Source organism: Tursiops truncatus, chromosome 3 (assembly GCF_011762595.2).
Source record: "Tursiops truncatus isolate mTurTru1 chromosome 3, mTurTru1.mat.Y, whole genome shotgun sequence".
Taxonomy (NCBI): domain Eukaryota; kingdom Metazoa; phylum Chordata; class Mammalia; order Artiodactyla; family Delphinidae; genus Tursiops; species Tursiops truncatus.
In genome coordinates this window covers 28206150-28219873 of record NC_047036.1, presented here as the reverse complement: position 1 = coordinate 28219873, position 13724 = coordinate 28206150, and positions in this window count along the sequence as shown.

Genomic DNA, 13724 nt, shown 5'->3' with positions numbered 1-13724 from the left:
AACCAAGTGTGGTGTCCCTAATAAGGACACATCACACACTTGGAAGCTGGCCCACCCCTCCTGCCCCTTTTGATTGGTACATATGAGTGCCTACAATTTATCAGTCATGGTGCTTCTCTTTATCATATACATCATCTTCTATTATTCCCATAGCACCCATATGAGTCTGGGAGAGTTCTTGACTGACTCAAGATCATACACAAAAGACTGTATACAGTGTCAGTTTTTTCCCACCAGAAAGAATGTATATCAGTTCTGAATGATGTGTTTCACATAGGCTGTCTTGTACAATTTCTCCTCATCTTGTTATGTAGATAATAATCATTAACACAAACTGAGAACTTGAAGGTGTCAGGCAATGTTCTAGTTGTCTTACATGCCTTCACACGTTTGATACCTAGTGGTGCATTCACGCTGCTTTGGTTAGGATTTGGCAGAAAGCCCAACTCAGAGGATTAGCTGAAGAGATTTTAATGAAGGGACTGCTTTCAGAGGTGTGGATAGGATGAAGGGGATCTTCAAGAAATATGGATATGTCTGGAACTAGCAAACACAGGAAACTGATAGCATTTCAGGCTGGAAGGAGCAGAGGGAGGGAGGACAGAGTCACCAGACAAAGTTGCATCTTCAGTCATGGCAGACGGGCCACTTGTCAGATACAGCGGTCAAGGAAGACAGTCATTGCCAAATCCTGGTAAGGAGGGAGGGTGTGGAGGCTAAATGTTTCAACCCCCTTTCCTGTTGCCCTCAAATCTCCTGCCCAAGGCCTCCCTGTGGCCCGACTCAAGAGAGCCCAGGGGGCTGAAGTCCATAGAGCTTAGGGTCCTAGAACATGGATCAGGATAGAGAATGGCAAGGGCAACTGGAGAAAAACAGAATAATTATTATCTCCCTTTTACAAATGAAATGGAGACACAGAGAGCCTAAGTAACTTGCTCCAAATCACTCAGGTAACAACTAGCAGAGCCAGGATTCAAACTCATGAAGTCTCAAGGCACCACTATGTTCTAAAACATATTCTCAAATGTACCCATAAACTCTCTGCTACTAAACTTGTTGGTTTGGAATATTGTAATCAGGGAAATCCAGCCTGAACAAATAAAACTGAATTTTAATTATTAAAAAGGTGTGCAGTTGGATTACCTTCAAGATGAAGAGTAATTAGGACGAGGATTGCAAAGCATTTCCCGGGAGACGATTTGGGGGGAACTTGGTTTAAGAAAGGAGATGGGTGGCTTGCAGTAAGCTGTGTTAATTTCAAAGGAAATGAGTAATTCTGAAACGGTGTCAAGAGCACTTGAAAAGTTCGATTTCTTAATAGGGTACATATTCTTCCCAATTTATATTCCTTGTAGCTTGTTTAGATCATGCATTAATTCAAGGGCTATGTAATGAGAGACTCCTACGTGTCTGCTGTTGTTCTATGTGCTGGTACACAGCTACAGACACAACAAATAAAATCTCTACTCTGGAGGTACTTAATCTCTAGTGGCAGGAGACAGATGATAAACAAATAATGAATAAATATCTGATAGTGCTATGAAGAAGAATAAAACAGAATAAGAAGATAGAGGGTGACAGGGGAAGGAGAAAGATGTTATTTAATATAGAATTATCAAGAAAGTCACTCTGAAAAGGAGACATTTGAGCAGAGAACTGAAGGAAACATCTGTTTCATTGATGGTGCAAAAGTGAACTTTAGGGCTTCCCTGCTGGCGCAGTGGTTGAGAGTCCGCCTGCCAATGCAGGGGACACGGGTTCGTGCCCCGGTCCGGGAAGATCCCACATGCCGTGGAGCGGCTGGGCCCATGAGCTGTGGCCGCTGAGCCTGCGCGTCCGGAGCCTGTGCTCCTCAACGGGAGAGGCCACAGCAGTGAGAGGCCCGCGTACCGCAAAACAAAAAAAGTGAACTTTAGCCCAGTTACATAGAAGAGGATTTTAGATCTGGAAGGGACCACAGAGATGCTCGCCTTCTATTCATGAATAAACTGAGGCCTGGGGGATTAAACCTTTATACAGAACCATACTGTGAATGATTATCAGTGAAGCTTGGGCCAACAAATCACAGATTGTGACTCTCATTCTGTCATTCAACAAATATTATTGGGCCCTCATTATGTGCCAGGCACCCAGTCTCATGCTTTTTGCACAGGAATCCTACTGTTTACTGATTCAGAATCAATTTCAAATTACTGAGTTTTTACTGTGATTGAAGTTTCAGCTACCCTGAGGTGTGGGTTCCCTTTGTGTAGTGTGTCCAGATGCCCTGGAAGATAAAAGAAGTCCTAGCAGTTGTGGCTGGTGGAATGAGACTTATAAACTATACCCTAACCCTTCTTTCAATTGAATTATTATTTTTGTGTGTGTAACTTGAGAATTAGACTCTGGTGGTTCAAGTGGGCCAGTTAAAAATCCTACTCTCTTCCTCATCTAGGATCTATATTGACAAAAAAATGGATCACAGCAGAGTTATTGTCCTAGTGTGGAGGGCTGGGCAAAAGGAGAAGAATTCAGGCAGGAAGAGAGCCAGGGCTTTCAAGCTCAAATCAAGGGAGATGCAGTGTCGGAATGTGACACAAGATGTTCCCAGGGTGTTACACCAAACGCAGGGTACAAATGTAGGAATAGAGTCAGTGACCAGAGTGAGGGCATGGAGACCTGGACGAGCCCAGAGGAGGTAGCTGAAGAAGAGAAGAAAGACATGAGTTTAGCCGGGCCAGGTATCATGGACCAGGGCGAAAGCGAGAGGCTAGTGCCAGAGATGATTCTTAAAGATGTGTGTCTCTAAAAGCTGCATTCAAAGGCCCAGGTTCCACCTCTTGCAGAGTTGACAATGATTTTTAATATAAACTCATTTTAAATAGCATTTTTAACCTTACAAACCCTTCACACATACACAGCATCTTATTTAATCAGTAAAGTAATGGATGAAGTTATTTTACCCATATTTTATGGATGAGAGAGTTGAGGTCCAGAGAGGTTGAGAACAGAACCCAATATCTGTTGATGAGCTGATGCCAGAGCAGGGAAGAGAACTCAGGTCTTCCAACCTCCATCTCTCATACAGCTTTGACCCAGACTACAGGGCCATGTGATGGGAAGATGGAAAGGAACTGTCAGTGGCAAGACTGGGAAATTTACACCAAAACTGTGGGATCTGTCCCACAGTGGAAATTCATACATCTTAAGAAATAGTAATTTGCTTATGTAATCTCCCCCTTCTTTTTTTGGGAGACCAGTCACCTCATTTGCAAAGGAAGACAACTTCATGGCTTTGGTCCTTATCTTGAAGCATTCAACCTAGTTGAATTTGAAAACTGCCAAGGGTTGTCTTACTTTGGGTTTCATCATGTGAAGTCTCACATTAGTTTTTATCATCTGAATGTAGACCCTGCAGGAGATGATTTACCACCTCTCCTTTGGGTTGGAAGTTCCAGAGAATTAATGGCCCTGGGGACAGACCTCACCCAATGAAGCTGGAGGATAAAGAGCCCAGCATCCTTTCACCTTGAGTAGGACACTTCTGCAGCACACTCTATATGGTCTTCCAGAACTCCCCATTGTTATTGTGTCCACAATGCCAACAACATTAAAATGCTCCTTAACACACCTTGTATTTGCTCCTTTCCATTGCATCTATCACTAAATGATGCTTCTTGGTTTCAGCTGCCAAGTAAAATACTTCCACTCAAATCTTTGTCTCAGGATCTGTTTTTTTGGAAACTCAACCATGACAGTTGGATGAATCGGAAGTGGCCCGAGAAAACAGACCTACAAGTGTGATTTGGAACCTGATAGTTCACTGGCCAGAAGGTAACAAGTATCCTTTGTTGGTGGTAAGTTAGGTGGTGAAAACCCCTTGTGTGCTGGAGCATTATACTTACTAAGACTCACCCGTGGGGGATTGGGATGGAGTATCGATGGAAAGGGATACCCTGGCTTATGCTATAGCTCCAGCACTTGAGAGATTTGGGGGCAATGGTAACTACAAAGATTGGGGGTTGGTTTCTGCTGTTCGCAGTAGTTACTCTGAAAAAAGAAGTTAACAGGCTCGTATCAGTGAAGAAGAAGAAGGTAAAGAGTCCTCTGTGCTGGTGTATAAAGAGACTCACATCTTCTGCAGCTGGAGGTCAGACTGCTGAAAACCAGGCCTATAATTTGATTATAAGAATGACAGGGATGGAGACACCAGCATGGGATCCCCTTATCAAGGCTGACCTAGCTACTGCTGCATCTACTGCCTGACCCATTAACAGCAGAGACTGATGCTGAGCTCTCAGTTTTGCACCATCCCTCAAGGAGTCAACTTACCACTGGTCGAAAGTTGATTATATTAGACCCATCCCACTTGGAAGGAGACACAGACTCGTGCTTAGTGGGGGTGGATTTAACTTCTCTGTCTACCTTTATCTAAGGATTCACAGAATGTCTGGTTTACCAACATGGGAATCCACATAACATCACCTCAGACCAAAGGAACAACTTTACAGTGAAGTCGAGACAACAGTCACACAACCACAGGATCTACTGATGCTACCACACACCCCATCATCTGGAGGCTGCTGGCCAGGTAGAGTTTTGGAATGGACTCATAAAGACTTAGCTACGATGCCAGCTGGGGATGATGCACCATGGGCTTGGGACACTGGTCTTCAAGGTACAGTATATGCATCAAGTCATTATCCTGGGAGGTAGAATTCACAGATCCAGGAATTAAAAGTAGGAAGTGGTCCTCTCACCATCATTCTTAGTGACCTACCTGGAGAGGTTGTACTTCCTGTTTCTGCAACTTTGGTTTCTCCTAGACTAAAGACCCCGGTTCCTGAAGTAAACGGAGGTGAGAGGAACTTCTGTACAAATTTAGACAGGGCTTCACTAAATTTAAAGCTGTGTCTGTCACCTGGTCATTTAAAACTCCTGGGTCAACAGTCCAGTAAGCCAAAAAAAAAAAAAAGAAAAAAAAGAGTTTTTATACTGGCAGGAATAATTGACCTTGATTATCGTAAGGAAGCAGGCTTCTTTCTACACAGTGGGAACAGGAAGAAGTGTGTCTGGAACTCAAAGGACAGCTTGGGTCCCCTCTTGATGCATCTAGACTGTGGATGGGCAATTGCAGCAACTACACCCTTGACAAGGACATGGAAACCTGGGGTTCAGACCCCTCAGGGATGTGGGTGTAGCTTATCCCACTGGGCACACAACCTAGACCAGCAGAAGGACTGGCCGAGGGTCAGGGGAATTCAGAGTGAGGGGTAGAAGAACCAGATGATGAAGGGCAGAATTAGATCCTTTGGACTAACTGCAGCAGAAGGGGCTGTGGCTTATCTCACCCATGGGACTGTTATAAATTGTTTTTTTTGGGAATTGTGACCAGCCACTTTCAAAGCTCAGTGACGAGACAGATGCATGGATAGATTTGTGTGATGACAGGGGTGGACTGTAGCAGAGGCTGTTGGTCCTCACCCCCATCCTTTGGTTCTCACTGGTCCCATGCAGACAAGCAGTTCCCCACTCCTGCCAGAGGGCTTCTGTGGCCACAGGAGCAAAACTGGCTTGTAAGGGGGAAGGCCAGAAATCCCAGGGAATTTACATACTAGGGGGTAGCTCTCAGCCAAGGAAAGATGGGAGATGGGAGATAAATACTCAGCTTCTTTGCCCCTTGGGTGAAATGCCTCTGAAGCACATTCTCTACAGTTTTCCAGAGAAACACCCTTGGACTAGAACCCCAGACACCCCTAGGTACCCTGCCCCTTAATGCACACCATGTTGTCTGTCTTCCCTTTCCTGAACCACCTCTCCACTCCCTTACTGGTGCTTCCTGGCATTACCTCTCAGATAAGCCATTTGTACCCAAATCCTTATCTCAGATCCAGCTTCTGGGTGAACCCAAATTCCTAGAGTGGCTGGTCCAGAGTATGAGTCCATGTAGTTTGGCCCCAGAGTCCATGACTTTAACCACTACATGTGAAATAAAGGATTACTCCTTAAATATAATGGATGCTAAAGAGGAGAAGAAGGATCCAAATATCCTTTTTTTTTTCCGTTTGGGGAGATCGACCCCTGCCCTGACAGTGAAAGTGCCGAGTCCTAAACCCTGGACCACTAGAGGATTCCCCAGGCTTTCCCCCCGCCGCCAAATATCCTTAAAGTCAGTCTCAGAATCAAATGATTCCGACTTTACAAGCCTTATGGTCAAGTGTTAATTTTTTTATAGAATGGTACTTCACTCGGTATCAACGTCTGTAAGAAAGTTGGTGAACACTCATCTGGATGTCTCTTTTCTTGTCCGTTAAGATGTGAATCTATTCATCTAATATTTTCTTTACTTTTTCACATTTGAGAAAAATGTGATTGCATGATACTCAAAGAGGAGCCCCCTACTCCTCAAAAAAAAAAAAAAATGGCAAGCATGGAAAGCAAAATTGTGTTTATTTTTCAGTTGTTTTTACCAACTGAGTTCAATGTTATCCCACACAGAGAGCAAGAGTCTTGGCTTCCTCTACATCCAAAGTTTCATTAGGATCTTTGGGAATTATCCTCATCTTCAGAGGGAGGAAAAGGGAGTATAAAGAAACAGGAAAGGATCCCATGCCCTATCCCTTTGCAGTGGGTCTGGGGAGGCTGTGGCATTCTTCCTCTCCACTTCTTTCCAAAGCCTTCGGTCCAGGTTGGAGTCAGATTGACATAAGCAAGACCACTCTGAATAGGCAATGGCCTGGGAAGGGGTTTGCACATTTCTTAGAGAAGGAGGCAATGCCCAGTAAGTTGCCACATCTACAATGTGAGCCTGGTGGCCTGAGTACTGAGAACTGATGGGGGAGGTAGCCTAAAGAGGCCAAGAAAGTGCAAAGCTGCAATAGTGGGGTTTGCACTGGTCACGTCTTGGTTATTAGCTCCATAAGCTATGTTGGGAGGAGAATGTAGAGCCCAACTCTGGGACCAGGCTGTCTGGGTGCCTGGTTTGAGTCCCAGCCCCACCAATTACTTGATATTATTACTCAGCTTCCCTGGGATTCAATGCCATCATCTATAAAAGAAGGGCAGAGACCAGCAGGTGGGTAGACAGAGATGATCCAGCTCAATAAGAGTATCTGTCTCATAGGGTGGTTGTGAGGATTAAATAAATTGCTATGTAGAAATTCTTAGAGCAATGTAGGCACACAGTAAGCACTATTTCAGAGTCTGTTACTTTATTCTCTCATATTTCTCTGTGCCTTTCAGCCTCCAGGTTGCTGCAGGATTGATCGAGCCATTCCTTATGTGTCTAGCGCCAGCCTGTTGCCTGGAAAATCTCTCTGCCAAGGCCAAATGTCTGCTTCTTGTCTCTGGGGTATTGCTCTTGGATGACAACGTTGACCTCTACAACCGGGCCCTGCATTATCTCTGAGGCAAGGAGCTTATGAGTTGGGCACAGGGATTGAGTCTCTGGTATGCTGGTCCCATCTGGAAAGACTTGCAGTCTCACCTTATAAAGTAAATCTCCTTCAGGGAGTTAGACACAAGTCAACTACGTCTGGGCTGAGCAGACGGCAAACCTACGCTTGCTTCTTCTCTCCCTATCAGTTAGGGATCAAAGGGCAAGGGTCTCCTACAGTGAGTCCCATTCAGTTCCAGAACTGAATCTTGCCACCTATTCCCTCCAGAGTTCAATAACAGAAATTGCTACCATGTCCTGGGCATCTAATTATGGGCCAAACAGTATGTAGGAAGCCTTAGGACTGGGTTGGCCAAAAAGTTCGTTCGGGTTTTTTTTTCGGTAATATTTCATGACATTAATACTCTAAGCAACTCTACCAAGTATTAGTGTCCCCTTTTTACAGGTGAGGAAACTGAGACTCAGAGGTTTCAGCTACCTGTTGAGGAGGTGGCAGCTTCGAGATTAGTCTGACTCCAAAGGCCTTTCCACCCCACGATGATGTCAACGGATCCATCATGCATTCGCTTCTAAACTTTTTCTACAGTCAATACAGTTAAGTAGAGGAAATAGATTTCTATCCTTGAAAACCTTATCATACTGATGGAAGACAAGATTCACACAAATGGAGCAGTTTGGAAATGATCTGTTAAGTGTGGTGAATCAGGTGCTAAACTGACCACCACAAACTCTACATGTTGAGGGAGCTTTGAGAAAGGGAAGAATATGAGAACAAAGTCCTCGAGAAGCAGAGCTTGGATGGGGAGGTGTGCTCTGCAGAGAGAGGGAAGGAACGTCCACGGTGGGTGAAATCCGTGGAGAAAGAGAAGGAAGACAGAAAGAAGCCCAGCCAGTGGAGGAGGAAACCGATGTCTCTAGAGGGAGGACCAGGGGGCCCAGATGGGGAGGACAGCTGAGAGCTCTGAAGAGAAGTTTAGACTCAGCGTGAAAGCAAAAGGTAGTTGTGGAGAGACAGCGGCACATGAAAGAAGAGCGTTAGGAAGCTTCAGCCTTTAGGAGGAAAGGAGGGGAAGAGAGGCTATTAAAACACGCTCGTGGGCTTCCCTGGTGGCGCAGTGGTTGAGGGTCCGCCTGCCAATAGAGGGGACATAGGTTCGTGCCCCGGTCCGGGAAGATCCCACATGCCGCGGAGCGGCTGGGCCTGTGAGCTGTGGCCGCTGAGCCTGAGCGTCCGGAGCCTGTGCTCCGCAACAGGAGAGGCCACAACAGTGAGAGGCCCGCGTACCGCAAAACAAACAAACAAACAAAAAACACACGTTTACATAGTAGCTGTACAATATTTAAGTGTGCAAGAAGTTACAAAAAAGAGCAAGGCCATTAGACTCACCAAGTGAGTGGCTGGGGTACTTTGTTTCATGTAAACTCTCTAGAACTAGCCAAACCCCACACTACAGCGTTTCCATCCACCCACCGACATTAGCGTTTCAATAAAAGCAGAAAACAAGCAGTTAGACAAGTCTACACTTTCACGTTATTTCACTCCAATGTCACTTTCAACTTCCAACCCATTTTAATATTAACATGTGCTTATTACTCACATTAAAAGGAAAGGTCCAGGGCTTCCCTGGTGGCGCAGTGGTTGAGAGTCCGCCTGCCGATGCAGGGGACACGGGTTCGGGCCCCGGTCCGGGAGGATCCCACATGCCGCGGAGCGGCTGGGCCCGTGAGCCATGGCCGCTGAGCCTGTGCATCCGGAGCCTGTGCTCCACAACTGTGAGCCACAACAGTGAGAGGCCCGCGTACCGCAAAAAATAAATAAAAAACACGCTCGTGCGAAGTCCCAAGGACAGAGATAAGAGAAAGTTGGAGCCCCCCTTCAAAAGCGCTGGCCAGACTTGTTGAGAAAATAGAGCAGAGGAGACAAGGATGACTTCATTTGTTTTCATCGTGCTCAAAAAAGGGGGGACGGAGGAACAGAGAGGGAGGAGAGTCATCCATATGTCCAGTTGAATGGAAGCTTCCCCCAAAGGAAATAAAAACTGCCCCTCTGATCAGAGAAGCAAATTTTACTTTTTTTTTTTTTTTTTGTAGGGCAGAGGGGATACCTAGTTTTACAAAAAGCTCCTCTATCCCCCCATCTGGTAGTTTCAAGAAGGCATTGAATACATCTCTCTCAACGCAGAGGTCCCCTCTGTATATCCCGACCTGTGTGTGACTTCAGGGTTGGGGAACTCAGGGTCTGGGAAAGGGTTCATCAAGGAGGTTCCCTCCCCCTCCTCCCTATGGGAGAGGTGTGCCAAAGTGTTCTTGCTGGTCCAAAGGAGAAATCTAAACAAGGCCAATTTGTTGTCTTGTTAAATCTCAAGGAATTCAAACTACAACCTTACTTTTTAAATTTTATTTTATTTTTTTGCGGTACGCGGGCCTCTCACTGTTGTGGCCTCTCCCGTTGCGGAGCACAGGCTCCGGACGCGCAGGCTCAGCGGCCATGGCTCACGGGCCCAGCCGCTCCACGGCATGTGGGATCTTCCCGGACCGGGGCACGAACCCGCGTCCCCTGCATCGGCAGGCGGACTCTCAACCACTGCGCCACCAGGGAAGCTCAGAACTACATCCTTATTAATCAACCAATCCAACACTATTTACTCATTGAGCGAAAGTCCTGACCCTGGAAAGGTTTTAAGCACATCGCTTCCCTTGGCCTAAGTTCATTAAAATATTGACTTTCATTTTTGTTCAGATGTTTAAGGAATGGTTTCCGGTAAACTGTTGCCACCAGTAAATTGTGGTTTCCATCATCTTTCCATGAATATCTTGTCTTTCCTTGACATCTAGCCCTTTTTGTTAATTTAGGTGCCTCCCTGCAAAACTAATTAATGAATGAAAGATAAACTAATCAGCTCTGCTTCTCTGATCAGAGGAGCAGTTTTTATTTCCTTCTGGGGAAGCCACAATTCAAGTTGTTAAATGCACTCGATTTATAGATGACTCTTCTCCCTACCTGTTCCCCTCATCCCCACTTACTGAGCACCAGATGAGAGCTGGATTTATTTGTTCTTACAAGCCTTTTAAATATTTCTCTCTATTTCATATAAATTAAGGGAAACTGTTATTCTTCCTTGAAAACAAACAACATACTTCAGTCTCAAGAATACCTCATGTTATGTGACGTTTCGTCCAAAGAATGTGTGTGTGGTGTGTGTGTGTATGTAATGGAGGTGCGGTCAGGGACAGGCGTGGGGCAGAGGGAGAGGAGGGGGGATGGAGAGTTTTGGTGGTGACCGGCGTGTGGCGTCAGTCCTTGGAGAGACTTGTTAAATGATGGCTCCCATCTAACCTCCATCAAGCTTTCGAAGAGACTTTGCAAGACCAGACATAAAAAGGCATTTCCTGATTAGCTGTCAGGAATACTATGTGTCTACAGACATGAATCACATCCCCTGTTTGTACATTCCATTTCACAACAGGAACACAAGACGTACCCACCCAGTCCTTACCAGCTTCGGGGAGAAGGGGGAGCTAACCAGCCTCCCTCCTGTGGGGTGTGGGCACCAAGATGAGAGAAGATTAGGTCTCTGGTTGGTTTGATGGTGTAGACAGCCCAGTCAAGAAACCCAGCTCCATGGTGAGAGGAGAAATAAAAGAGCGGGCTCTGGATTTTCCCCACATGCTAGGACTTTTGAATGCCACCTGAATCACTTAACTCAAGGGACATGTCCAGCACTCTATAACCTTTCTGTCAGAATTAGTTAACCTATACTCCCCTTCTCTCCTTTTCCAACCAGATGCTGCCATTTGCCTTTCTAACTTTGCATAATAGGAGGTAGAGCAGCTTCCTGTTCCAGCAGGACTGGAAACTTATCTCAGTTTCATTCTCACTGTATGGTTCCTCCGTTTGTGTAGCCTTGCACTGTTTTCCATCCGGATTTCTGATCCTTTGTTTCCTAGTGACAAGTAGGTATTCTGTACACCTTTACCCATGACTTCCTGTTTGGGATTCCTGTCCTACCATGGGCTGGAAGGAAGCCAGGGGCCAGACTTTCTAAGTCATATTACAGAGGGTGAACTTTACCCCAAAGACCACCAGAAACTCCGAGAAGACAAATAATGGTTCATATGTATTCAGCAGTTACTATATACACTACGCGTAGTTTTCACACTTCGATATTCTCACAATATCCTTCAGAGATGGGTATTCTTTATTACCTTTGTTTTACAGATGAGGAAACTAAGGCTTAGAGAATGTGTCAATCAGGAACAGAAACCCAACAGGAAACAGAAAGCCTCTGAGTATTTAAAACAAAAGATATTCAATCTAGGGAACTGGTTCTGCAGGTGATGGAAGAGGTGAGAACCCAGATAGCAATGACGAGGAAACTGAGAGGTTAGCAACAGGAAGCAAAAGAAAAAGGGTTGAGTTATGGAAGCTCAGAGGCCAGCACAGGGTAGAAGCTGGAACCACAGGGGCACCACTGAAAGCAAAGGAGGACACACATGGGCAAGTTCCTGCTTTCCATCATCCAGTATTTACCACTGTCCTTATTGGCTGATCTCACTTGGAAGCCTAAGCGCCTGGGGAGTGTAGTTCCCTATGATACAGAGAAAAGCAGGGAAAGGACTTTGCATTTGTGTGGGTCCCAAAGGGAATCAGGTATGCACATGAAAAGTAGGATAATTTGAGGAGGGTCTATTTACTAAGGGCTTAATTACAAAAGTATGTGGGAACAATAGGGGAATCACAAGGGATAGTGCTGTGGATTCTAGGGCTGGCAGCAACAGAACTGCTCCCATCCCTGGGGCCAAGGGGACGTGGGAAAGGAGAGGCTACTGGAAACTGGAAGGGAAGCAAGTACTGTAGAGCAGGCGACCTGGAGAAGTACAGCAATGTTTTGTGGAGGGCCATGGCCACAGCCCCACAAGGAAGGAAGAGACCTTCTTTCTCTTCTCTTCCCTTCTTCTCATCGGTTGGTTCTCCCATTGGCCAAACCCAAAAGGAAGCCTGAGGGCACAGGAGCCCTTTCAAGGTAGCAACATTTACAATTTCCATTTTAGAGACAAGACACCAAGCTTTGGACAGTTTAGGTGACTTTTCCAAGGTCACAAACACAATTTATAGAGCTGGAAATTGAATCTAGATACATGTGACTCCAAACCCATGTTTGTTAAACGCTATACTAGACTTTTCGCCTAGAGAATAATTTCTTGCTTTAATCTTCAAATCTGGTACTTTAACTCTTTGTCCACCTACCTCATTATAGAGTCCAATTTGCACAGAATCTCAGAACCTTCTACATCAGGTGACTATTTCCTGTTATTTGGATTCTGGTCCCCAACATTACCTTGGTTCTCTCTGTCTTAGCAACTGAACATCTGTTTGCCACTTAAGACCATTTGTATTACTAACATTTCCTGCGGAAAAGGAACAGTTCGCACAGTTCATTTCACAATCAAGAGTGTGGCACACACAAGTTATAGGGTTCCCAAGTAGCGAACAAAATGTCACAATATAAAAGTGTTGTCCTGCCAGATGCTAGGTGTCTGCTGGCTAAAACCAACAGGTAGAATGATTCACCTTAAGAAAGAATTTCAAAGATAAAAATATATATATTTCAAGGTATTTGCTTTTGCATTATTTTTAGTCGTGAACTATTAGAAGCAGCACAAATGTCCAACAAAGCAGAATTGCTAGTATGAGTGTCACTCATCAAATACTGAGTGGGGAGAGCTTTAAGCTTCCCATTTCTGCATTCTGATAAAGGTTGAGGGCGTATTTCTGGACAAAGTCCTTAGGGAATGTATTTTCAGTAGGAGGGAACAAAGTGTTAAAAACTCCTGTCCATACTTTTGGCCTTAGGTAAGTGGGGATTAGGCAAGCTGGGAGCTGTTCCCTCTTGTGGGGATTTCCTGCCCTGGGAAAGATTAGCCAGACCAGAGGACAGCCTAGAGGATGGAGTAAGTGGTTTGGGGAACTCTGCCAAGGGTCTGAGGGACAAAGCCTTTTCTTTGGGATATAGATAATTTTTTAGAAACATTTTCCAGCTTTATTGAGAAATAATTGACATGCATCACTGTATAAGTTTAAGGCATACAGCATGATGGTTTGACTCGCATATATTGTGAAATGATTTCAGTAAGTTCCGCTAACATCTGTCTTTTTATGTTTTTATGATGTTAATTCATGTTCTTTTATTTCCACTCAAAGAACTCCCTTTAGCATTTCTTGTAAGTCAGGTCTGGTGGTAATAAACTCTCTCAGCTTTTGTTTGTTTGGGAAAGTCTTTATCATACCTCCTTCATTTCTGAAGGACACCTTTGCAGCGTATACAATTCTTGGGTGACGGCTATCTTC